Below are 26,464 nucleotides of genomic sequence, written 5' to 3'. Positions count from 1 at the left end.
TTCTATGTGTATGCTAATCCCTCAAAAAGCCAATGGTGAATGATGCTGTTTTTTTGAAGACAGGTTCCAGATCCTGAATGAGGCTATTAGAGGAAAATTTGGAGATAATTAACAGCTGATGAATTTCGTATACGAATTGTAGTATTTCCTTCTGGTCCAATCCATGACCACAACAGCCAGCTTTCTCTGCCAGGAATTACCCCTGGGATCGGGTTTATATCTAGATGTAAGGGAAGAGAAGATCTTTGCTGCTGACAGCCTAAGCCACTAGAAGCTAAGATTATTCAAACACAGAATAAGGAAATTTCCCTTGGGAAGCCAGGCTGCTTTAGAAAGAGACCAAAGAATTAGTGGGAAGGCACTGTAGCCTAGTGGAAGAAGCTAGGGATCTGAAGACACACAAATCCAAGGTCAAGTCTGCTAAGAGGTCTTGTGACCTCCAGAAGTTGTTTAACCCCTCTAAGCTGCAGATTCCTCATCTACATCTTTTCCAGGAATGATTACATCTACATCTTTTCCATGGTCATTACATGAAACAAAGAATGTGTGGTAGGTTAATTTGGCAGGATGTTAATTTGCATTTTCCCTCTGCATCTCCTCCCCCACACACATGCACACACTCACACACGGTCCAATCTTCGGTTTTCCTTAAGTCAAGGACTTTTCATTGCATGAAGGAGAACTCTTTGTCTTAGTAGAAACATGCCTCCTGCCCATTTTCATCACCTAAATTCACAGATGAGCTATCACTGCAGGAGAGAAGAGGGGCGCACTGAAGACAGAGGTAGAGACTGAAGACAGAAAGGCTGGAGGCTGCACAATGAAAGAGAAATTCATAGACTTTTGTGTAGCAGTGGCCTGGGGTGGTGAAAAGACCTCAGAGGATGCCCAAAGGAAGTCTGTACAAAAGACAGAAGGGCTCACAGGTTACCTGAATGTTTCTGGACTCCAAGCACATTGCTCAAAGCCCAGATCTGCAGGAAGTGGGGATCTCAGCAGCAATCTGTGTGACCTGATGACTAAGGGCTGGAGGTGCCTTTTACTACAGAGAATAACCACAGTAATAACTGACAATGAAGTTCCCTACCATGCAAGGAGGGTGAAGTCTGGGAATCTAATTTTAATTATTATTTTTTTTAAACTCTGTAATACAATGCTTCTTGCTCCCTGTACATTACTTTATAAGGTTTGTGTACTACCAGTGTGACATGGACTAAGCGTGTCCCCACCAAATTCATATGTTGAAGCCCCCCAACTCCCAGTGTGATAGTATTAGGAGGTGGGGCCTCCTTATAAAAAGAGGAAGGGAGCTATTTGCCAGACAGGAAGTCCTCACCAAAACGCAAATTTGCTGGTGCCTTGATCTTGAACTTGCCAGCCTCTGGTTCCATGAAAAATAAATGTCTGTTGTTTAAGCCACCCAGTCTGTAGCCTGACCTGTTATAACAGCCCGAGCTGACCAAGACACAGTGTAATCTCTTATACCTGGTAAGCCTTCAGTAGAGGTAGTGACCTTCCTCCTGTCCAACGCTCTTCTTCTGCTATGAGGAGGATGGGAATTGCTCAGGTGGGTCTTCCTGTGCTGTCAGATTAGCCCTAACCTACTCTGTGGGAATGAAAATTTGATAGACACAATCTATCAAAACCACAGTAACAACTTATGAGGCAAAATTCTAAAACAGCACAACAACTCAAGACTCTCAGAAAGACAAATTAATAAAAACACATAGCCATTCCCAGGCTTAGTATCTCAGAGGACTTGGCGCACTTCTTTGGAATAGAGAGACTCAAATTATGATTTACTTATCTTGGCATTTTGCCAAAGATTTATCTTCCAGGCGGCTCTCTTGTAGGCCGGAATTGGGAAAGGTAGGCAGAATAGCCCTCAGGTTGTCGTCATCTGCACACTCCCTTTTAGTTCTAGATTAGAGGTCAACAAACCACAGCCCAGGGATCAAATCCAGCCCAGCGACGGGTTTTGTAAATGAAGCTTATTGGAACCTAGCCGTCCTCTTTTGTTTACCTATTTTCTATACTAGCTTTCATGCTACAAAAGCTGAAGGGTTGAATAGTTGTCACAAAGACAGTATGTCCTACAAAACCAAAAATATTTACTACCCAGCCTTTCCTGAAAAAGTTTGCTGACTCCTGTTCTAGATTACAAATGTGGTGGGACTGGTCTCAGAGACAGAGTAACATGGACCCAGTAACTGTGCAGGACTATCACTGTTGACCATTTTTGAAGTAGGATATGTTTCAATGTGAGAGGACCCTGGAAACTTTCCTCTGTCCGTCTCTATTACACCCACTTCTTGACTCTCTATCTGCCTAAATTCATTCCCTTGGGCTTATCATAATTTCCTCCCCAATTCAACCAACATTGGGCACACACCACATGCCAGACCCTATTTGGTACAGTTGATACAGACAGAATTCTGTCCTCCAGGAGCTTATAATGGACTGTCCGGAGGTAGACATCAAAGAAGTAATGCCGTAAGTGATGCTTAAGGGCATTGAACCACTGACTGCAAGGTCTTATCAGTCTGGAAGTCTACCTTTCTATGCTTCTAAAATGAGAACGGAGAGCAACTTTACAGTAGAAAGCACCTCAATATAAGCTCACAATTTTCTGCTAGTACAGATGACTCCAAGAGAAGAAAATGGTTCTACTGTCTCTTTGTCTGGTGTTCTCACTCATATATTTTTTGTTGTGGCATAAATAACTCTAAAGATATTTCCTTCACACTTGGAGTGTATGGAGAGGACTTTAGGATTTACAAGATTTACAAAGGCCTCCTAGCTGGGACAAGCTTGTTTTGCACTTCACCAGTTATCCTAGTATAACTGTTTTTAATGGCACTGTCTTTCAGTTCTCAAAGAGTTCTGGCTTGAACATTAAATCATGCGCTACCTTCACCTATAACCCATACCCTTAGCCTGCCTAGACATCCATAAGGTATGAGTAATATGAAGTTATCTTCCTATCAGTGCAAAATTTCACTTAGGTTATTCTTCATCACCCGCACTAGATGAAATACCTAGCAAGTCTTTCTTTTTAAAAGAAAGTCATATTTTACTTGCTTCACTGATTGCACAGTTTAATGATGAAATAAACTCCAAAGTGCTAAGAAGAATCCCTAGCATATAGTAGAGAACAGCTAAATTTGAAGTATATGAGACTATTGATTGTTGCTGATTGACAAAATAAAGACCCTGAAAAATAGTCTTTGCATTAAGATAGGCAGTTAATCTGTTGAAAGAAGAGTCTCCTTGGGGAAGCCTTGCCTGACCTTTCAGTACTACTCAGCCCCCAGCACTGTTGCACAGAAGTCATTCAGGGCTTGCCACATTTGACTGATGTACTTGTTTCTTGTCTGTCTCCACTGAAACATCTTGAATTTCTAGTTAGCTATCATAACCCAGGATTTAGTGTCTCACTCATAGTAGGCTCAATAAGAATTTCTGCAGCAAACATTTATCATCTGTTGACAAATTCCTGAGATATAAATAACAATAATGTCTCAAAATGCCAGAGAAAAATCCCTATCACTGATATCTTGATTAGTGCTTTAACTTGTTTCTTCAGTGTGTGTTGTTTGCCCATAATACAGGCTCCCTAATGACAACCTTGCCCCAGACCCTCACAGTTTGAGGGAAACAGCTAAATTGTGATTGGAATTAGCAAGGAATCAAATGTTTTAGAACGAGGAAAATAAATAGACCTTATTTCCTCTTAGAAAGGAAAATAGTAGCAATCATCTGGTCTCTGGTTATTAAGTAGACAAGATGGGCAAGGAGCTAAGCGTTGAAACTTGCATTACAGTTACATGGCCTGCCCCTAATATCTACCACCCTGTTACTACATATTTTCTGAATAAGAGTCATTTAGGAGACAGGTTCCTGTCTAGGCATGAATCAAGGTCCTTTAGTATCAGTAAGCATGAGACATTTGGCTGTCTCCTAGGAAGAGGCATTATGGAATAAACTGGGATTGTGCAGACTTTCCTCTCCTGAAGAAGAAGCTGTCAGACCAGATAATTTGTCAAGGGAATCCCATACAGAGTTGGCACATGTCCTACTGACAGGCATAGAGTACAGAGAAAGGATTTAATTCCAGGATGTATTTCCTAACCAGAAACAGCTGTCAATGGAAGAAAAGTGGTCCATTCAACCATAATTGAAGGTAGGTCATCAAAGTTGAAGAGGAGTTTGCTAGAAACTCAGAATGGGTGGAGAGAGAATGCAGAATGTCATCTGGACAGAGGTAATTTTCCGAAACTCATAAAGCAAAATTGGGGCAAGAAGGGAAGGAACACCATCAGAGGACTGATGAAAACTGTAAAATAAAACTGTGAGTTTAAAGGAAGCGTTAAACCAGAAAAGACCCAGTGGTGGACATTTCATTTTCCTCTACACTAACTGGGTTAGCCAAAAAAAAAACGGCACAAAGTGAATGATTCTTCCTAGGTAGATAAAATGTTTGCTGTATGACTATCACCCAAAGCCACAAAACCCAGAGACATTTGTTAATTAACAAACAAAAAGTGGACAATATGCATGCTTTTCAGAAGCTACTTTGAAAAACATGTAATATGTATTAATTAGCGCTAAGTTCAACAACAACTAGAAGAAAGTTAGAAATTTGTGTTTTTTCGTCACATAGAAGATGAGGAAACCTAAGGCTGGTCCAGGAAGAGTCCAGGGCTGGTATGGTGATTCTGCTCCACAAAGTCTTCAGGGATCCAGGATTCTTCCAGCTCACCTTTCTGCCATCTTTAGTATATGGTTCTCATCGTCATCATCTAAGATGTGAACTAGAGCCACATTCACAGCAGTGAGATTAGAAAAGTAAATAATTGTCATCAAGGATTCCAGCTCTAGGCAACTACCATAAGCATTTGCAAGGCTTGGTCCCAACCGTAAGCATTTGCAAGGCTTTACCTGGGAGGTCTCATAGGGGAAAGCTGCCCTCCTCACATCAGACTTGGTGCACAGCAAGTACATTGCAGTTCTCTGGAAGGAGTTGCAGTCAGATTCAGCTGCTCGCCACAACCCTGCCTGGACAAACCATGTTCATATGCTCAGAAGCTCATATGCTCATATTCCTGGCCTAGGTGCCTCCATTCAGAGGCCTCTTTATTGGGGTCCTCAGATGTTGTGCCAAGACCTCCTTTTCAGCTGGTTTGGCTGAGGCACTTTTGCCCACAATGACTCAGTATTTCTCAATTCCCAGTTCTACCCCCTTTCCTTCCTCTGGTCTCCTACGTTCATAAAATGCAGAAGCCATTTATTAGTGGCTCTTCTCAGTGAGACAATTCTTCCCATGTGCACTGCATGTCATCTGCCCTCTCTTGCTGCCATTCCACAGAGAAAAATGGAATGCTAGGGAACTGGGGCCCTTTGCTTATACTTGCCTGCACTGCAGCAGTAAGTGAATGAAGCTTTGACTATTATTTTCAGTATGACTTGAACATCTTGACCTGGCAGCTTGACAGTTATTTGCCTGAGGTTTCTTCAGGAGGTTTCCCAAAACTGCCTTGCAACTATTTTTCTTAATTCCATCGGTGCGAACTTGGTTACATAGCCATAGGCAGCCAGCTACCAGGGAGACTGGAAAATGCATTCTACTACTATGGAAAAAGAGTATAAAAATCCATTGAGATGAAGCTAGCAGTCTTTGCCACATCCTTGTATGTTACTGACCTACCTGAGTTGGCAAAGCAACGCAAGGGGCATAGTAAGGAGATTAGAGTTTAAGTCCCTGGCACCAACTGGTTAAATCCTATGACTTTGAGTGGCTTTCTGCATTAGTCTCATGTAGTCAAATGGAATGCTTAAGCTTCAGATTGCCCTCAAGGAAGTCTAAGGTGTTACATTCTAATATATTATCCTTACTTATACTATTCTAAAAGACAAGACAAAAGATTTAAAGATTTGTCATTTAAGTCTTTTTTATGTGGGTGAGGACCAGGAATGGAATTCACTATAGGGGAAGACCACCTTTAGAGATTTTTTAATCCATTTTTGAGCTTCTGTCAAGGTTATTTAAACCATTCATTTGCCTGGTTTGTCACCTTAGAGGAATGGCATTCATTTGCAAATTGTGATAGCATGCTTCCACTTAAAAAGGAAGCAAAACATTGCCAATCCTGAGTTTATCTGAAAACATACAGTACTCAACTCCAAGATGACAATAGTCCATGGACTTCAAAAGACACAGATGCAAAACTAAATATGGAAAATGTAACCCTTAAAAAGAATAATTCATTGAGTAGGCAAAGATGGAAAGATGATGTGAAAACTTTCTTATCCACAGAATATTATGAAGTCATTTCTGGAAGGAGTTCTTAAATGTAAAATTTATTTGTAAACGTCAACTAGAAAAGATGTTAGTTCAAATGACATAAAAGGCCATTGCACCATGAAGACATGTGCCTTAAATTACCCTCTGTTCTTCTGCCATCCTTCAATTGGAGTTTTGGTAGGGCTTAATGCAGATGTTCTTCTGTAATTTTCTCTTCTTTTATAAATAACAAGGAAGACTGTGATTCTCAAGGTCACATTTCATAAGTAAGATGTCAGGAAATACATATGCAAAGCAAACTTCATCTATATCCCAGTGATATTTGATGATTTTAAATTTACCTCTTTAAAAACCCAATTTAAAATCTATAATTTATTAATTTGTATTCTTCTGGTTTTGTTTTAAACTCTTTTCATAGGATTGTAAAATATTCAACATTCATTAGGCACCAATAATCTTAGGTTGAGGAAGTCATTTAACTGCCTTAGTTTTTGTATCTAGAGCCCAAGTATCTTGTACCAGATCAGCGAATCTCAGGGAGGAAGTATATCAGCACATGCAGGAGGAATGGATACGCTTTAAAGCTCTCTTTCTCAAGATTCTGGTATGCATCCTTCACCCCAGCCACACTTCAGCCCTGGTTACGAATTATTGCATGGGATGAACAAGGTCCCTTGCAATCTGCTACTATCTGCTATGTGAATATTTCTATGTTATATGAAGGTGCCTCATTATGAGTCTATCACACTGTTTTTCCTGTGGTATTTATTTATTAATTGTTGATTTACTGCTTATTATGTGACAGGTTCTCTGCTAAACACTGTGGTTTACAAAAAGGATATAGTCCCTGCTTATTTCAAAGACTACTTTTGCCCACTTGATGTCCGTTATCTTTTCTTCTTTATCAACAAAACTCTAGTTCTGTTATGAACCAGAGCAAAAAGCTTGCATTTTCCTGCTTTCTTGCAGTTGGCAGAGTTGGTCTTGTAACTTGTTCAGGAGAGGGAGACATAAACAGAAGTCTGTTGATTTTGATTGCTATTTTAACAAATTATTGTGTCTTCTTTCTTCTGTTCTCTTCCTCCTCCTTGCAATGCGGTTATAATGGCTAGAGCTGGAAACACATCATGTATCCAGAAGGAAAAGGGCAAGAAGATTGCAGGATCCTCAGACCTGGTATTCCCAAACAGCTGAATCAGTATCAATACACCTCTGGATTTCCCATTACTTGAGAAAAATAAACTCTTTGGTTTTAGCCACTGTTGGTTATGTTTCTTGTTACATGCAGCCAAACTCAATCCCTAACTCATACACTATTTTAAGAGACTTTAGCATCTAGTGAGAGATATGTATACCTAAATAGGCAATTGTTGTGCAATAAATGATATGGGCAGGAAGATTAGAGTGGTGTGGAAATACATAAGGAGATATCTATCGCAGACTTGGAGATTTGGTAAAATTTTTTCCATATTGGAGTAGATATTAGCCATGTGAAGAAAGGAAAGTCACACCCAGGATGTAGGGGTAGCATGAACAAAATATAGAGGTGAAAGAGATTGTGGCTTGTTCAGGAAATGAAAGGAAGCTATGACTGAGGTGCAGAATTTAAGTTGAGGAATAAGGCTGGGAAGGGAAGAGGGGTCTGATGATAAGAGGCTTTTAAACTACATTAAGAAATAGAAAAGGGGATCAACTTCCAGAATGACAGTGTAAGGAGCTCTACTGGCCCCAGTGAGACTGGTGAAAATTATTTTTAAAGACCAACCGTTTAAAACCTCTGGAAATGGTCTTAAGGGAAAATAGCAAATCAAGAAACATCTCTCTTTAAAAATATATTAAAACTTGGTAAGAAAAGCAAGACTCTGTGGTATTTGAACCAAGACTTGTCACTCCTCGAAAATCCCTATCCCAACTCAATGAGGTGGAGATACCACCACAGATTGCCACAGTCAAGAACACAGACTACCACTACCCCAAGCTCCCAGTCAGAGGGCTTTTCTCCAAGAAGGAGCAGGACTTCAGCATTTGTAATTCTGCCCCCAGCTACCCATTGCTGAGGCTAAGTCCTGGATGAGTGCAACTGAGAGGCGGTGCTTTCTTTGTTCAGATCAACCACCACTCATGTAACGGAGGCTCTACCTTAAACATGGCACACTGAGAGTACCGGTATTTCAAACACCCTTGCCCCAGCTCATGGGGTGATGGTCCTGTGATGGAAAAAGCAAGCTGAGAGGACCTCAGGCTGTTGCCACCTCCCACCAACTGCTTAGATCCTAGACTGGGGGTGTTGCTGAGAGAAAAGCTTGCCATTGTCCCATCCCCAGCTCCAGTTCCCTGGATCCAAGATTTCCCCAAGGGTAGAACAGGCAACAAAACATATAGCTCTTAATCTCATCCAAAAGAAAAGTTCTCATTTGCAAGAGAATATGAAGTTCAAACTTAAGGATGCTCTCAAGAGCAAAAACAGTAGAGGTTGTGTTGAAAAGCAATTGAGAGGAAATCTGTAGATTTAATGAAGATACACCCAGACAGTAGGCCAGGTAGTTTGCAGGAGAGAACTGGAAAATAAGACAGCTGAGAGGATCTTTGGGGTCACAACAAATAGCAAACACGAACCTCTGAAACTATTCCTTCCAAGGAGAAGGAATTTGGTTGGATGTGTTTATACAGCAATATATACCCCAGGATATTGTTGAAGGAACTAGAGCAATCAGAGGGCAACTAGTTGAGTTAAACAGCTGGGTGTGATCAGGGAAAGAGAGAAAGGGCCCTTCCCAAACTGTAAGTGATCTAAAAAGCTGAGTCTACCTGAGGAAGAACATCACATGCTGAACACTGTGTAGGGAAAATAGATTTCACTAAAATAATCCAGCTAGTCACTAAAACATAAAATTGTTAACAATAATAAGTCTCACAGGGGGCTGGGAATCAAACCTAAGTATTGGTACAATATATTATTTAAAATATTCAGTTTCCAACAAAAAAATTACAATGCATTCAAAGAAATAGAAAAATGCACCAGAAAAAAAATACCAGAGAACAAAGTAGTCACAAAAACTGCCTGTGAGAGGCAAAGAATGTCATAATTAACAGAAAAATACATCAAGATAGTCATTATAAATATGTTCACAGAATGAAAGGAAAGCATGATTAAAGAAGTAAAAGAAACATATGATGACAATGTCACATCATAAAGCATAATAGAGCATATTACTAAATATATAGAAATTATAAAAAATAATCATGTGGGAATTATTTAGTTGAAAATTACTGAAGAATAAATTCCCTATAGACACTCAACAGTAGATTTGAACTAGCAGAAGAAAGATTTATAGAGCTGAAAGATAAATTGATAGAGTAAGCAAGCCAAAGAACAAAGAGAAAAAAGAATGAAGAAAAGTGAACAGAGCTTCAGACAAACGTAGAACATTACTAAGGACACCAACACATACTGTCATATCACAGAGAAAAAGCAAAAGGGATAGAGAAAATACTCAAAGAAATAATATCAGAAAATGTATCAAATTTATTGAAAAGCAATAACCACATTGAGAAAGCTCAACAAAGGCTAAGTAGCATAAATTTGAGATCTCACAACATCATAGTAAAAGTGCTGAAAGTAGAACACAAGGAGAAAATTTAAAACACTGAGAGAGAGACAACCAGTCATTTACAAGGGAATCTCAAGCAGAAACAACAGTCTGGTAGACAGTGGGATAACATACTTAAAAGACTCAAAGAAAAAAACTGTCAACCAAGAATCCTATATACAACAAAATTATCTTTCAAAAATGACGGCAAAAGACTTTCTTCAATTAAAAACAAAAAAAGACCGGAGAGAATTTGTTACTAGCAGACTTGTCTTAGAAGAAATACTCAAGCAAGGTTTTCAAGTTGAAAGCAAGTGACCATAGATGGTAATTAGAATCTATATTTAAAAAAATAAACACATACACTTGCAAAAGTAATTGTATATTGTAAAAAAGTGTTATAAATGCATGTTTTCTTTTTATATTAATTTAAAAGCAATTATATAAAATAATACATATATAATATAATGTTAAGATATGACATAGAAAATTTAAAATATGTGTAGTATATTTGCCAATAATATCACAAAGGACATGAGTGACAGCAAAGCTCCACTGGGCTAAGAAAATGACTGCAGATAGTAAAGTAATAATTATAATCATGTATTGTTGAGTTTGTAATATTAATAGATATAATAAAAGCACCACAACAACAGAAAAAGAAACTATATAGGAGTAACATTTTCTACATATTACTGGAATTAAGCTAGTATAAACCTGAAGTTGATGTTACAAAGTTAAGATGTATACAGTAAATCTTAGAGCATCACTAACATATAACTCAAAAGTAGAGTATATCATAAAAAAATCATTAAAGAAATTGAAACACTAGTTTAGAAATATCCACTTAAAAAAGAAAGCAGCAAAAAAGAAATACAGGAACAAAAAAGATATGAGACATGAAAAGCAAAAAGAAAAATAGCAGACATAGTTCAGCTAGTTAATGTTAGCATAATGTTACTATGTTAATAGTAACATTAAATGTGAATGAATTAAACAATCCAATCAAAAAGGCAGATGTTGTTGCACTAAATGGATAAACATAGTCCAACTATATGCGTCCACAGGAGACACAATAGGTGCAAAGACACAAATAGATTGAAAGTAAGAGGATGAAGAAGATATATCACACTAATAGCAATCATAAAAAAAGCTACACCAATATCAGATAAAATAGACTTTAAAAAAATGTTAGTGGAGATAAAGAGAAGCATTTCACAAAAATTCATCAAGAAGATATAACAATTATAAGCATGTATGCAGCTAATAACAGAGCATCAAAATATATGAAGCAAAAACTGACAGAAATATAGGGAGAAATATACAATTTGACAATAATATTTGGAGCATTCACTAAAGGATCACTTTCAATAAGGAACAGAACAAATAGACATAAGATCAACAAGGCAACAGATGACAAACAACTCTATAAACTATACCCAAAAGACAGAATATTCCATCAAGAACAAAAGAATACACGTTTTTCTCAAGTATACATGGAACAATCTCCAGAATAGACTATATGCTAGAACATAAAACAGCCTTGAATAAATTTAAAAGAATAGAAATAAAGTATGTTCTCCAACCATAATGGAATGACATTAAAATCAATAGCAGGAAAAACCTTAAGAAAACTTGCAAATATGTAGAAATGAAGCAACATGCTCAACGGGTAAAAGAAGAAAACACTAAGAAAATCAGAAAATATTTAGAGGTGAATGAAAATGAAGGCATAACATATAAAAGCTTACAAGATACAGCTAAATTATTTAGAGTAAAATTTATGGCCGCAAATGCTTATATTAAGAAAAAAGAGGCTAGATTACCTTTTAGTTAGATTAACAAAGAAAAAAGACACTAAAATTACTAGAATCAAAAATGAAAGAAGTGACATCACTATCAACCTTATAGAAACAAAAAGCATTATAAATGAATACTACGAAAAATCGTACAACAAAAAATTAGAACATTTGGGGCTGAGTGTGATGGCTCACATCGGAAATCCCAACACTTTGGGAGGCCAAGGTAGGAGGATCACTTGAGCTCAGGAGTTTGAGACCAGCCTGGGAAACATAGCCAGATCCCATCTGTACAAAAAGAAAAAATAAAAAATTAGCTGGGTGTAGTAGTGTGCATTTGTAGTCACAGCTACTTGGGAGACTGAGGCAGAAGGATTGCTTAAGCCTGGCAGATTGAGGCTGCAGTGAACTATGATTGTGCCACTGCACTTCAGCCTGGGCAACAGAATGAGACCATGTCTCAAAAAGAAAAAGAAAAATAGATCATTTGGCTCAAATGGAAAAATTCCTAGAAAAATATAAACCATTGAAACTGATTCAAGAAGAAATAGACAATCTGAATAGACCTACAACTTGTGTAGGGATTAATTTCATAGTCAAATAACTCCCCACAAAGAAAAACATAGGCCCAGATGACTTCTCTTTTGAATTCAACCAAACACTTAAGGAAAAATTAATACCAATTCTTCACAAACTTCCAAAAAAATACAAGAGAGGACACTTCCCAACTCATTTCATGATGACAGTATTATTGCCTTGATACTGAAGCCAGATAAAGATATGAAAAGAAAAAAATACTAAAAACTAACATATTGTATTAATGTGAACTCAAAAATCCTCAAAAGAAATGCTATCAAATTGAATCTAACAACACACAAAAAGAATTATACACCATGACCAAGTAAGATTTATCCTGGGAGGGCAAGGTTCACTTAACATCTAAACATCAATTAATGTAACATATTATACTCATAGAATAAAAAATGAAATCACGTGACCATCTCAATGGCCCAAAAGAGACTTCTGACAAAAGTCAACCCAGAGGTTGCAGCATGCAGGCAGGCCTTCTGGGGGCGCTGTTACTGAGACGGGGATGAAATGTGCTGGTGGCTCCTTTCCTCTGTGCTGGGCTCCAACATAGAAACCTTTTGTGGAAGCTTCAAAAGCCACAGGAAGAAATGTAGAGACTCCACAGTTCACTCACAGAAATCTCTGCAAAATCCTCCAGCCTTCAGGACATGGGAGGGCCATGGCTGACTGGGAGCATTTTCTCTCTAGCTGTGAAACACAAAAATACACAAAATGATTTGTTCCACCTGTGAGGGAAGGAGCATGGGTCTTTAACATGAGAAACAAAATATTAGCTTCTCCTCTCTGAAGGAGACCGCTAGTAATTTATTTTCAATGTATAAATAAAAATAAATAAAGGCCTATTGATTATAAACAAAATACTTAAATTTACACCTAATTCTAGATCACAAAACACACTGTCTGACTTTTTTCCAAGTGTCAACGTCTTATTTACAAAGATCTATAGTATATTAGGCCACGATAAAGTCTGAGTAAATTTTTTAAAAACACATATTTTGTCTAGCGATGGATTACGTAATATAGATACATAATAAAAGCAATACATAATGCATATAATGAAAATATTTTCTAAATCTTCACTTATGTTGAAACAAACAAATGTATCCTAAAGGGCAACAGGATCAAATGAGGATAGGGAGAACACAACAACTCAATATTCTTTTTTAATAATTTAAATTTAAAGCTTACACATAAAAACTTAGGAGAAATTACCAGAGTAAAAATCTTCAGGTATGTTTATTTTCAAAAAAGAAAGAATGAAAAATAATGAGAAAAATAAAGGAATTAAGTATCTATTTAAAATCCTAAGGAAAAAAATGGAAAAAACCCCAAAGCTAAATAGAAGGAAAGATTTAATAAAGGACAAAGGCCAGAACAAATAAATAAAAGACATCAGAACAATAAAATTAATGAATATATTTAAGAATTCATTCTTTCTAAACACTAATGGAAAACAACTTGCTTGTGAATAAACCGTTTATCGGTAAAGTAGAAATGAGAAAGTAAATAAAGCAACCCATATTAAAAAGAAAATTCCATTACTTTTGTCTCATGTATTTGAAAACTTTAAATAAATGTCTTCCTTCAAGTAAGTATAAGTCACAATAAAAACAATAAAGCCAGGATTTATAAATAGTGGTCCCAAACTGAAGAAACATACTGATGAAGAATTGGAGAAATGTATTTAAAAATTTTAAATATTAAACATGTTCCAGTCTGTTCAAACCTAAAATAGAAACATTTGAAAAGGAGAGGTCAAGTTGACTAATAAATCTGGTTTACAAAATCTTTAAAAAAGTCTATAAAATGTAATGGAGATACGTACTAAAAGATTTTATCTGAGCAACATAAGGGAGGATTAAATAGGACACACACACAAAAGTAGTTGGTAAAAAGATGCAGTTAACTCCTGAAACTTTGCCTTTAGTAACAAAGAATCAAAGACTGTAAGGCAAAATCTGTGAGATATACAAGAAAGAATTTATAGAAACCTAAATGTTGACAAAGATTTTTAGTGCTCCTGTCTCAGCTTTTGGGATATTAAGTCATCAAAAATAAATGAGGATGTAAAGAACTGATATAGGCTGGGTGCGGTGGCTCACGCCTGTAATCCCAACACTTTGGGAGGCCAAGGCAGGTGGATCACCTGAGGTCAGGAGTTTAAGACTAGCCTGGCCAACATGGCAAAACCCCCTCTCTAGTAAAAACACAAAAATTAGCCAGGAGTTGTAGCCCGTGCCTGTAATCCCAGCTCCTCAGGAGGCTGAGGCAGGAGAATCCCTTGAACCTGGGAGGCGGAAGTTACAGTGAGCCAAGATTGCCCCACTGCACTCCAGCCTGGGTGACAGAGCAAGACTCTGTCTCAAAAAAAAAAAAAAAAAGAGGTAATTAGCAAGATTGAATTAGACAAAACAGATCTTTGTACACTAAAAATAGGAAAAACAATGCCTAAAAATAGGTAAAATAACGCCTAATTTTAAAACTTGTCCTATCTATTCACAGGTAAGTGTCTTGCTAGAGGATATTAGAATAAGCTATCACATTTTATTTTAAAATCCTGTTGGGATACTTTTATTGGCATTTTAATAAGTATACAGATTATTTTAGGAAAGTTTAATATCCCTACTTTCAAAACTATTCTGAAGCATGGATGACATCTGAATTTTTAAAAACCGTTCTATATGATCTTTTAAGTTTTAAGTTTTGAACATTTTTGTATTTACTATTAGTATTTTACAGGTTTCATTGTTTTATATAAGGACATTGATTTTATTACCCATTCTTCTTGGCTCTTGCTGTTAATGATGACTTTCTTATACAAATGAATAAATAAGTAAATAACCAAAATACAGTTATTCTAAAAGAGGATACAGGATATTCATATATTCCTAACTATTTAAAGCTGTTAGTTCAGAAAAAGGAGATTAATGATGCTGCTTTTCAGTGAAACGATATTGTTGCTTCAAAAGACAAAGGAAGAGGTTGTAAATAACATACTTAAAAAAAAATTGGGATCTGTAAGACTTTATCATTCTAAGTCAGCATTTCACAAATTTTTTATTTTTTAAGTGAACTATTAAATCATTATCTAAAATCTATGAACATGGTCTCTAGGTATTTTGGTAAGCCTCTATGCCATTGGGTCAAACATAGATGCTTTAGTGAGGTGTTTTTTTTTTCGCATTTGATTTATAGTATTTCTGTAAATATGCTTTATCTCTGTTTGTATAAAATACATCAATTATCTGTTACAAAATTTCTGTTTGCCTTATGTCATTTCGTTATTAGCTCTTTTAATAAAAATCAGTTATTCATTGCAGTAAAATGTATCAATCTTTATATTTTATGGTTTAAAACCTAGTCTCTTCTTTAAGAAAATTTTTCCTATATGATAAAGGCTTTTAAGAAATCCTGTGGTTTTTCTTAAAAGTTTTAAAACTGACTTTTACATGCAAGTGTTTAATGAACCTGAAATTGGCTTTTGTTTTACAGTGTCAGACAAATATCCATTTTATTTCACCTACCATGATGCTTATTTCTCCACAATAGAGCACAATCATGTCTTGAGGAGGTCTCAGCTTCATTTATTGATTAACTCATTCTTCTCCTGCTATACTTGTGTGACTCGGCTTTTCAACTTCTGTTTTTTTAGTCCATTTATTCATCTTTGCACCCATTTCACCCTTTTATTTACTACACATGAAAAATAACTCTTGCTACTTCAGAAGGCAAGTCTTCACAGCCTATCCTTCTCTCTAGAAATTGCATGGTTATTTTTGCCCTTTGCTTTTCTACATAAATTTCAGAATCAAACTGACAGATTTAAAACAATCAAAATACCTTATAAGTAATTTAAAATTGCCATTGTACTGAATTCACAGAGCAGTTTCGGGAAAGGATGACCCTCTTCATGACACTGCGTCTACCCTTATAAACATGGTGCCTCTCCCCATTTCTTGGGCTCCTCTTTCTTGCATGCAGTGAATGTAAATTTTTGTGTTGTATCAATGATTAGGTTATATGGGAACTTCATTCCTATGTACTCAACATTATTATTACTAAGTTTAAGTGTTATCTTTTGACATTATACTTTTTTTCTGATAATTACTGGTGTACAGGCAGACAAAAATTCACTTTTGTCAATTTTTCTAACTTTTTTGTTTGTCTTTTTGACATGGCTAGGATTTTCATTGTGATAATTAATAGAAGACGTGATATTGGACATTTGTGAATTTTAAAAGTTTTTAGTTAAAAACTTAACTTTTAAAAATTATTTGAACATTTTCCATTAAATACAATGTTTGTTACAGGTATTTTTGTACATGTCTTTTATCTTAAGTATATTCATTTCTATTTTCCCAGGCAGTCAATAGATTTTTCTCATGAATAGATGCTTAAATTATCAATTTTTTATTATCTAATGGGATAATTATGTGTTTTTCCTTCTTTAATTTGTTAATATGATTAATCACATTAATAACTTAAATGTTGAGCCAATATTGCATCTCTAAAATAAACCCAACTTCATTATAATGCATATTATACATATCTATACATTATCGAGAAAGGGTCTCACTCTGTTGCCCAGGCTGGAGTGCAGTGGTGCAATCACAGCTCACTGCAGACTCAAACTCCTGGGCTCAAGCCATCCTCCTGCATCAGCCTCCGAAGTAGCTTGGACCACAGGCATGTTCCACAATGCCTGGTTATTTTTTTTATTTTTATAGAGATGGAGTCTAACTGTGTTGCCCAGGCTGGACATTAATCTTCAACTTTCCTTCCTCATGTGTCCTTCTCAGCTTTGGTATCAAGTGTAGCGTAAACGTACAAAAGTACTTTCCCCATTTTATTATCACTGAAATAATTTCAATAAGATTGGAATTACTTATTGCCTATGTTATTTGAGAAAATTTACCTATAATTCTGGGCCTATTGCTTTCTTTGTAGTATTACTGTAAATTACTGCCTCACATTTTTTTTTTTTTTTTTTGAGACAGTCTTACTCTGTCTGCTCTGTCACCAGAGCTAGAGTGCAGTGGCGCGATCCCAGCTCACTGCAACCTCCACCTCCTGGGTACAAGAGATTCGACTGCCTCAGCCTCCCAAGTAGCTGGTTTTATGGGCGTGCCACACCATGCTGGCTAATTTTTGTATTTTTAGTAGAGATGGGGTTTCACCATGTTGGCCAGGCTGGTCTCGAACTCCTAACCTCAGGTGATCAGCCCACCTCGGCCTCCCAAAGTGCTGAGATTACAGGCATGAGTCACCACGCCTGGCCTGCTTCACTTCTTTTAGATATTTTTCTGAAAAAATCTTTTAGTCCGTTTAGGTTGTATATATTTTTCTTCAAAAGTGTCCATTTCATGGAAGCTCTCAAATGCATTGACATAAAGATATTTAGAATGTTCTCTTACTAGAGTACAAGTCTTTGCAACACCTGGAATTATGTTTCCTTTCAGCATTGTTTTTCTTTTTTACATACTTTCTTTATGTCTTGATCATTTTGTTTCAAATTTCCTCATTAAAGAAGTAATTCTTGCCTCGTTTTATTTTCAACATTATTTTTAAAAATTAGCATACAGTTGGCCGGGTGTGGTGGCTCACGCCTGTAATCCCAGCACTTTGGGAGGCTGAGGCAAGCAGATTGCTTGAGACCAGCCTGACCAACATGGCGAAACCCTGTCTCTACTAAATATACAAAAATTAGCTGGGAGTGGTGGTGCATGCCTGTAATCCCCAGCTTCTTGGGAGGCTGAGGCACAAGACTTGCTTGAACCTGGGAGGCAGAAGTTGCAGTGAGCCAAGACCTCCTCACTGCACTCCAGCCTGGGTGATAGAGGACTCTGTCTAAAAAAAAAAAAAAAAAAAAAAAAAAAAAAAAAAAAAAAAAATTTTAACAGAGTAGAATTTTAACACATGGATAAATACATGGATATATTTGCACAACCACCAAAGTCAAGATACAGAACAGTTTCATAATCCACCAAATCTTTCTTTTGCTATCCCTTTGTAGGCACTTTCTGCCACCACCCTATCCCAAAGCAACTACTGATCTGTTCTCTATCACTATAGTTTTATCTCTTAAGAAAGTTAGGCAAATGGAATGATGCGATGTGTAATATTTTGAGGCTAGCTTCTTGCACTCAGTATAATGTGTTTGAGACTTATCCACATTATTGTGTGTATGAATGGCTCTTTTTATTGTTACAAATAGTATCTTATGTTATGGATATACTATAACTTTTCATTGATTCAAGAACATTTGGGTTTTTTTTTTAAGTTTTTGGTAATAGTAAATGGAGTTGCTATAAATATTCTTTTTTTTTTTTTTTTAGACAGAGTCTCGCTCTATTGGCAGGCCGGAGTGCAGTGGCGCGATCTCGGCTCACTGCTACCTCCACCTCCCGGATTCAAGCAATTCTCCTGCCTCAGGTTCCCGAGTAGCTGGGACTACAGGTGTGCACCACCATGCCTGGCTAATTTTTGTATTTTTAGTAGAGACGGGGTTTCACCATGTTGGCCAGGATGGTCTCGATCTCCTGACTTCATGATCCGCCCGCCTTGGCCTCTCAAAGTTCTGGGATTACAGGCTTGAGCCACCGCGCCTGGCCAACATTCATATATAGGTTTTCATGTGAACATGAGCATTCATTCGTCTAGGTTGAATACCCAGAAGTGGAACAGCTGCATCATGTGGCAAATGTATGTTTAACTTTGTAAGAAACTGTTCAACTTTTTTCCAGAGTGTCTATATCATTAGCATGCCCACCGACAATTGAGAGTTCCAGTTGCCTCACATACTTATCAGCACTTGGTATTGTCAGGTGTTTTTATGTTAGACATTCTAATAGATGTGTAGTGGTATTACACAGTGGTTTTAATTTGAATTTCCCTAGCGACCCATGTGCTTAGTATCGTTCTTGTATTCCCATTGGTGAGGTGTCTCTTCAAGTACTTTGCTCAGTTTATAATTGGGGTTACTTTCTTACTCTTAAGCTTCGAGAGTTCTTTATATACATTTATAGCAATTATTATAATTGAGTAGTATAGTTTTGTTTTATACTTAGATTTATGTTTCATTCTGAGTTGATTTTTGTATAAGATATGAGGGGTTGAATTTTTCTAACTTCCTCAGTTGGACATATAGTACAGCAATTTTTACATGTTAAAACCTCATTGGCTGGGTGCGGTGGCTCAAGCCTGTAATCCCAGCACTTTGGGAGGCTGAGGTTGGTGGATTACCTGAGGTCGGGAGTTTGAGACCAGCCTGACCAACATGGAGAAACCCCATCCCTACTAAAAATGCAAAACTAGCCAGGCATGGTGGTGCATGCCTGTAATCCCAGCTACTGAGGGGCTGAGGCAGGAGAATCACTTGAACCTGGGAGGCAGAGGTTGTGGTGAGCCAAGATCATGCCACTGCACTCCAGCCTGGGCAGCAAGAGTGAAACTCTGTCTAAAAAAAAAAAAAAAAGTCGTCAATACTTCCCCTTGAAAAAAATGAAGTCCTCCCCTTGACTGTGGGCTGGACTTATTGAATTGCTTCTAATGAGCAGATTATGGCAAAGTGATGGTGTGTAACTTCTGAGACTAAGTCATAAGAGCCATTGTGTTCTCTTTCTTGCTCTATCTTATGGCCCTATAAAGCAGCTAGGGTGGCCAACTCTTCTGGTTATTGTTACTGTTTTATAAAGTAAATGTTAGTTTTCATTTAGTTCTGTAAGTTTTTCCATCAAATATTATGTCCATATACATTTAAAATTATTTTATCATTTGTATAAATTGACCTTTACATCTTTATGAATATCCCTCTTTATTTCTAGTGATGCTTCTTGTCTTAAAGTCTACTTTGATGTTAGTAGCTTAAGTAGGTTTTCAGAGTATGCATGGTAAGTCCCTTTATATCCTTTTACTTTCACTCTTTAAATATTCCATGTAGGCAGTATATAGTTTTGTTTTTCTTTTCTATCTACCTGGTGTTTGAATCAATATATTTAACCTATTTATATTTCTTAAATTACTGGTATATTTGGATTTATCTACCATTATACTGCTTAATTTTTAATAATTTCATCTGCGGTATGTGACATTTGTCCTCTCTATGGCCTTATTTTGTATTAATCTAGTAAGTTTTAAAATAACCCAATTCCACCTCCTACTAGCTTATTAGTTGTACATTCTTTTACTTTTCATTTGATAGCTGAGACCTTACAATATGCATCTTTGACTTATTAGGGTTTGATTTTAATGAATACTTCTACCATTTTCAGTACAATGCAAAGATGTTAAACCATATATCTTCTTTCCACTTTTTTTCACTATTATTGTATGTTTTAATTCCATATATACTTAAACCCCAACATGATATAATTGTTATTGTTGGATATAATCAATAGTCATTTAGATTTGTGTATACATTTACTCTTTTCTTTGCTCTTCATTTCTTTTTCATTTTCTTTTCTTCCATCTGGGACCACTTTTTTTCTGCCTGAGAAACTCTCTTTGTGTTTGTTTTCTCTTTTTTAGCATATGTCTGCTGATGATAATTTTTTGCCTGAAATGTGTTTATTTGCCTTCATTTCAAAGAATGTTTTTGCTGCTATAGAATTCTAGGTCATTTGAAGAACATTTTACTCAGTATATAGAATTCAAACTTGACAGTTATTTTCTGGAAGCACCTTGAAGATGCCATTCCACTGTCTTTTGGCTTTTATCGTTTTATTAAGGGACCAGTTTCATTTTTACAGCCTTAAAGTTACTGAAAGTATTTTATTACTGAGGGTAATATGTCTTTTTTCCCATCTGGCTGCTTTTGAGATTTTTTTCTTTTTCTTTGATTTCAATTAATTTTACAATGATATGCCACAATATGCTTTGTTCCTATTTTTGTTGTTTTGTTTTTATTACATTTTGGACTGCATAAACTGTTTGATTCTGCAGCTTGATGTATTTCATCAATTTTGAAAAATTCTTGGTCACTATCACTTCAAAAATGGCAACATTCTCCTACTCTGCTTATGGGACTTCAAATGCATCTAAGAGAAACATTTTCACCATGCTTCACCTGTCTCTTGTGATAGCTTTGGCTTTTTTTGTTTGTTTGTTTGTTTGTTTGTTTGACTGTTTTTGCTTAGCTTGCTTTTCCTATCCACTTGTTCCTCTGTTCTTCTGTCTATACATTTTCTACTGTCTCCTAGTTCCCTAGTCTTCCATTTAGCTAAAACTGTTCTGCTCTTAATTTGGCTACTGAGTTCTTGTTTGTAATCATTATATTTTTCTCTTCTAGAATTTCTATTTTAATTCTTCATTAGAATTAATTGTCTACTAAATTTTTCACCTATTTCTTGAACATATGATAATCATTACATTAAAGTCTTTATTGATTTCTGCATGTCAGTTGACCTTAGATTTTATCCTCTTATTGACTTAGTCTTGCAGTTTTTGGTCAATTATTTTGTCTCATGAAATGCATGGTCACTTTTTTTTATGGAAAGTCAAACATTGTGATAAAAAATTAAAGACATAAATTGAAAGTCTTGAAAATATAATTTCCCTTCATAGATGATATGTTTTTATTATCACAGGTGTCAGGATAAACACAGATCACCCCATGTAGTCTGGTATTGAGCTAATTTGAAATGTATTGTATTCATTGTGATAGATAATCTTATTCCAGTTAGTCTTTGCTCCTAAAGTTTACTCCTTTAAATTTCTGAATTCAAAAATTTGGATTTTTGCTGGGGTTTCCATCTTTTTTTTTTTTTTTTTTTTTTTGAGACAGAGTCTCGCTCTGGAGTGCAATCTCGGCTCACTGCAAGCTCCGCCTCCCGGCTTCACGCCATTCTTCTGCCTCAGCCTCCCGAGTAGCTGGGACTACAGGCGCCCGCCACTACCCGCGGCTAATTTTTTGTCTTTTTAGTAGAGATAGGGTTTCACCGCGTTAGCCAGGTCCCTTAAAATGACTGAAAGCTCTGCTCAGCTTCTCAGCCTCATAACCACTGTTTTCTCCACTACGTTTTGGGGTTTCCTAGCCTCCATTGATGTTTGATTTCTATTTCCTATCCAGTGAGTTTATGCTTATAATTAGGAGTTTTCAGAAGAGATTTTAGCACTTTTTTTCCTATTCCATCCAGAGCTAAGACTGAAAAGTGTATATCCCTACTATCAACTTTCTTTTTTTTTCTGTCAGTCACTGGGAACCTCAGCCTTCAGATGTTTGACCTTCATGCAGAAGTCTCTAGCTATCTATCTTCTGTCCTACTCCAGCCTAATGCTTTGTTTCCTGTTCCCAATGTATACAGACCAATACTACATAGGCTTTAGACCCCTCAGCTAGGCAGACATCCCCAGGGCCCATACCAGCCAACCCCAGAGTTTGTTTACCTTTCTAGCTTAATGATCACTATCCTCTGAAGGACCATCGATTATTTTTTACCAACTCAATAACTTACTTGAATTCTATTTAACATTTAATCCAGAATTTTTGGTGTGTTATGCCATGAGGTATATTTCTGAGTCTGCCATGTTGCCTCATGTAAATGTCTAATCATGATATGACACAGGCACATTAAAAACTCTTCCCAAGTTTTCCCACTTCCAGGCAATGATCCTACTAATTCCTCTTGATTTAAGAGGCATTGCCTTATGACAGTTAAGAGGTTGGCCTTTGGAGTTAGATGTTCCAAATCCAAGTATTTGTTGTCACTCTTGAACTTGGGCAGTTAACTCTCTTTCAAGGCTTTGCTCTCTGCCTCTATAAAATGGGGCTATTAATGGTGCACCTCTTACAGAGTTAAATGAGATCATACTGAAAAAATATTGATATGATCTTGAACACATTGTGTAAGTACTCTGGAATAAAGCATAATCAGGAGTAAAGTAATGTTATTTACAATTATAATTGCCTAGAATGTCTTTTCTTTGGATATTTATTTATTAAATTCCTGTCTTCCATTTAAAGACCACCACATTTTCTACCTTTTTAAAAAATTCATTTTGATATCTTTAGTCAGTATTAAATTATTTTACTTTATACTCCCTTAGCACATCCATTACTATGAATTTCTTAATGCATTTTCTCCCAGATATGTCTGTCCCAGAGTTATGTAAGTATTTATAGGTGTCCTCTATCCATTTCTGAGCTTCTGTGGTACAAAGATTCCCACAGGATAGCCAAACACTTTTCTCATAGTAGATTCTCAGTGATACGTGTTGGATTTCCCTAAACTGATTTGTACCCTGTACTCTAGACTGGTTCTTCAGTGAGGTAGGTGGCATATATATAAGTTTGAGAATGAAGAAAGAAGATAAAAAAATGTGTTAGGGTTATGTCTGAAAAGCTATTTCACATATTATTATTTCAACTAGTCTTTATCACTAATCCTGGGTGAGGCTTTTATGAAGTTTATCATAGTTTTCATTTCCTTGATAGGAAGATATCCATAAGTTCAGGTTTTTTTCAAAATGTGCTCAAGTGTAGATTTTCTGATATCACTACCTAAAGTATGATTATAAAATGAGAGATAGAAGTGGCTTGACACAGAAAGTGTTGGGGCAGCAGATACTAGGTCTTACTCCAGTGGAAAGTAAACTTCATGGATAAAATAAAAGGGGGAACATGGAGTGAGTAGGGCAAGAAACTGAAGAAATTCATGGTTGGATTAGTTAGAGTTCTCCAGAGAAATGGAACAAATAGGATACAGATATAAATACAGATCTAGATATATAGAGATAATAACTTATTTAAAGAAGTTAACTCATGCAGTTGTCTGGCTGGCAAGTCCAAAATCAGCAGTGTAGGCCAGCAGGCTGGAGACCTAGCCAGCAGGAAAGAGTTGAGGGTGCAGTCTCGAGACCAAAGGCACTCTGGAAGCAGAATTATGTTTTTCTCATGGGACCTTTTAAGGCCTTCAATGGCTTGGATAAGGTCCATTCACATTATGGAGGATAATGTGTTTCACTCAAGGTCTACTGATTTAAATGTTAATTATATCTAAAAAATAATTAACAGCAATGCCTAGATGAGTATTCGACCAATAACTGGGTTTCACGACCTGGCTAAGTTGACACATAAAATTAATTATTACAATGGCAAAGGGGAGATTTACCCACTCATGAACTCAATCTCTTACATTGTTTTTCCCTTTTTTCATCTGATTATGTCCTTTCTCGAATTGCACTTTTCCTAAATGCATTTCTACTAACTGGGCCTGAAAAAGTTCTGTCCAAACTCAGAGAGAGCCTAGCTTAGGCTTTTCCAAGGAGATTTTGAATCAAAACTCAAAGCCTCCCTTTTTGCCTTTCTTCAACTTCTTCCTTTCTTTTGTTTTTCTTTTGATTTTGGAAAAAGATAATTTTACAGATTATTTTGGAAAAGAAGAGACTTTTTTTTTTTTTTTTTTTTTTTAGCAATTTAAGTACAGAACAGAAAGAAACAGGTAGAGTAGAAAGAGAGAGATGAAAAGGGGTAACTCTGAGGACAATTGAAAGGTGAAAGATTTCTAGACGTAAGAATGTCAACAAAGTCTTTGCTGAGCCACATTGATTTGGAAATGCTTCAGAAGCTTGTGGTGCCTCATTGAGCACTGGCCACAGAGAAGTACACAGGTCTTTACCACTGTAACTTCACCTTTGAGAGTTTGGTAAAAAGAGCAGTGCTGGGGTTTCTTAACTGAGAATGTGGCATGTCTGAGAGAATCACTTACTGTTACCACATAAACAGATAATATTTACCATTTAATTAACCTCTTTTCCTCTATAATTGAACAGTGAGATTTTAGTCAGCTCTTCTGAGTACTTAGTTCCCTATGAATTAAACAACTCCATTTTTGCAGTATCATTAAAAGCCACAACAAAGTTGTGTCTTTCAAAGTTCCCTGAAACTTACAGTTTTCTCTTCTTTTCCAGTACGGCTTTTTACATTGCATCAACAAGGAGCATGAGACAATGTAGTTTGTTATTACCAAGATATGGACATACTACCCAACAAATTAAGCTTGCCCCTGTAAAAAGTGAATTAAGCAGATCTTACATAGGAATTGTTCCTCAAAATAATCCTTAGTCATAATCGGCAACTAAGGTAATCTAATCTACATTTTCTTTCACTGTTTGAATGAATTTCAACACATTTTCTACCAAGTTGTGGTTTAATTTGTTTGAATGTCTCCATGGATGGTGAACCCACTCTGTAAACAGCCCGTCTGAATTTTAGACAACCTTGTAACTTCTCCTTTAATTGAATTAGGCTCTATCTTCTTGTGGCTTCTACTTACTGATCCTAGTTCTACTTTTTAGACCCAATTGCAATAAGTCTAACACCTTTGACTCGTAAGTTCTTAAAATATTTGAAGAGAGCTAGCAGTCCCTTCCTCACTCTGAATTTAGAGTTGTGTCTTCTTCAGTGTAAACACCACCAATATATTCAACTATGTTTTATTTCTAAGTGTCATGCATGTTTGCTTTATTGATTTGTTTCCTGTAACAAATCCAAAACTAGTCAATTGCTTTACATGATCTGACCAGCAGACAGTGGTAGAAACAACTTTTCTGAAACGGTTAGCACTTCTATTATTCCATTATCATATCATATCTCTTTAACTTTTTGGGTTATTAAAACTCAACCATCATTTTATCGCAGGCTGCTACACTACATCACTTCCAACTGCATTTGGGCAGTTGAGTTTTTGGACCCAAGTGTAGGATCTTATGTTAATCCCTGTTAACTTCTATCTTTTTAGAGATTCATCCCATTGCTACAGACTGACAAGATTTTTTTTGTTATTTCAATTCTGGTTCTGACATACAATGTGTTCATTCTCTTGCCAGGCTTCATGCCATCTACATATTTGATAAGCATGCCTTCTGTAGCTTCATACAATTCAATCTATAGGATTATACAGTCATAATTACATCTTTTGAGAACTTTCCAACCTTCTAAAGTTATATTTCCTTTCAAAACTTCATGTTATGGAGTAATGCAAACTTTTCACTCAACTTTTACAAGTTTTACTTTCTAAACTTTGGAGTATATTCTTCCCTTCTCTGGATACCACACATTCTCAAATATCATCATTTTATGAATTCCTAAATCTTTTTGGTAATCGTTACCTATGCATAGATTCATTTCTTTTGTTGGTAAGAATTTGTTCAAATTATATTCATTACCCATTGCTGCTATAACA

Source organism: Pongo pygmaeus, chromosome 6 (assembly GCF_028885625.2).
Source record: "Pongo pygmaeus isolate AG05252 chromosome 6, NHGRI_mPonPyg2-v2.0_pri, whole genome shotgun sequence".
Classification (NCBI taxonomy): domain Eukaryota; kingdom Metazoa; phylum Chordata; class Mammalia; order Primates; family Hominidae; genus Pongo; species Pongo pygmaeus.
The sequence above is the reverse complement of the archived record's forward strand: the minus strand, read 5'-3'. Positions refer to the sequence as shown.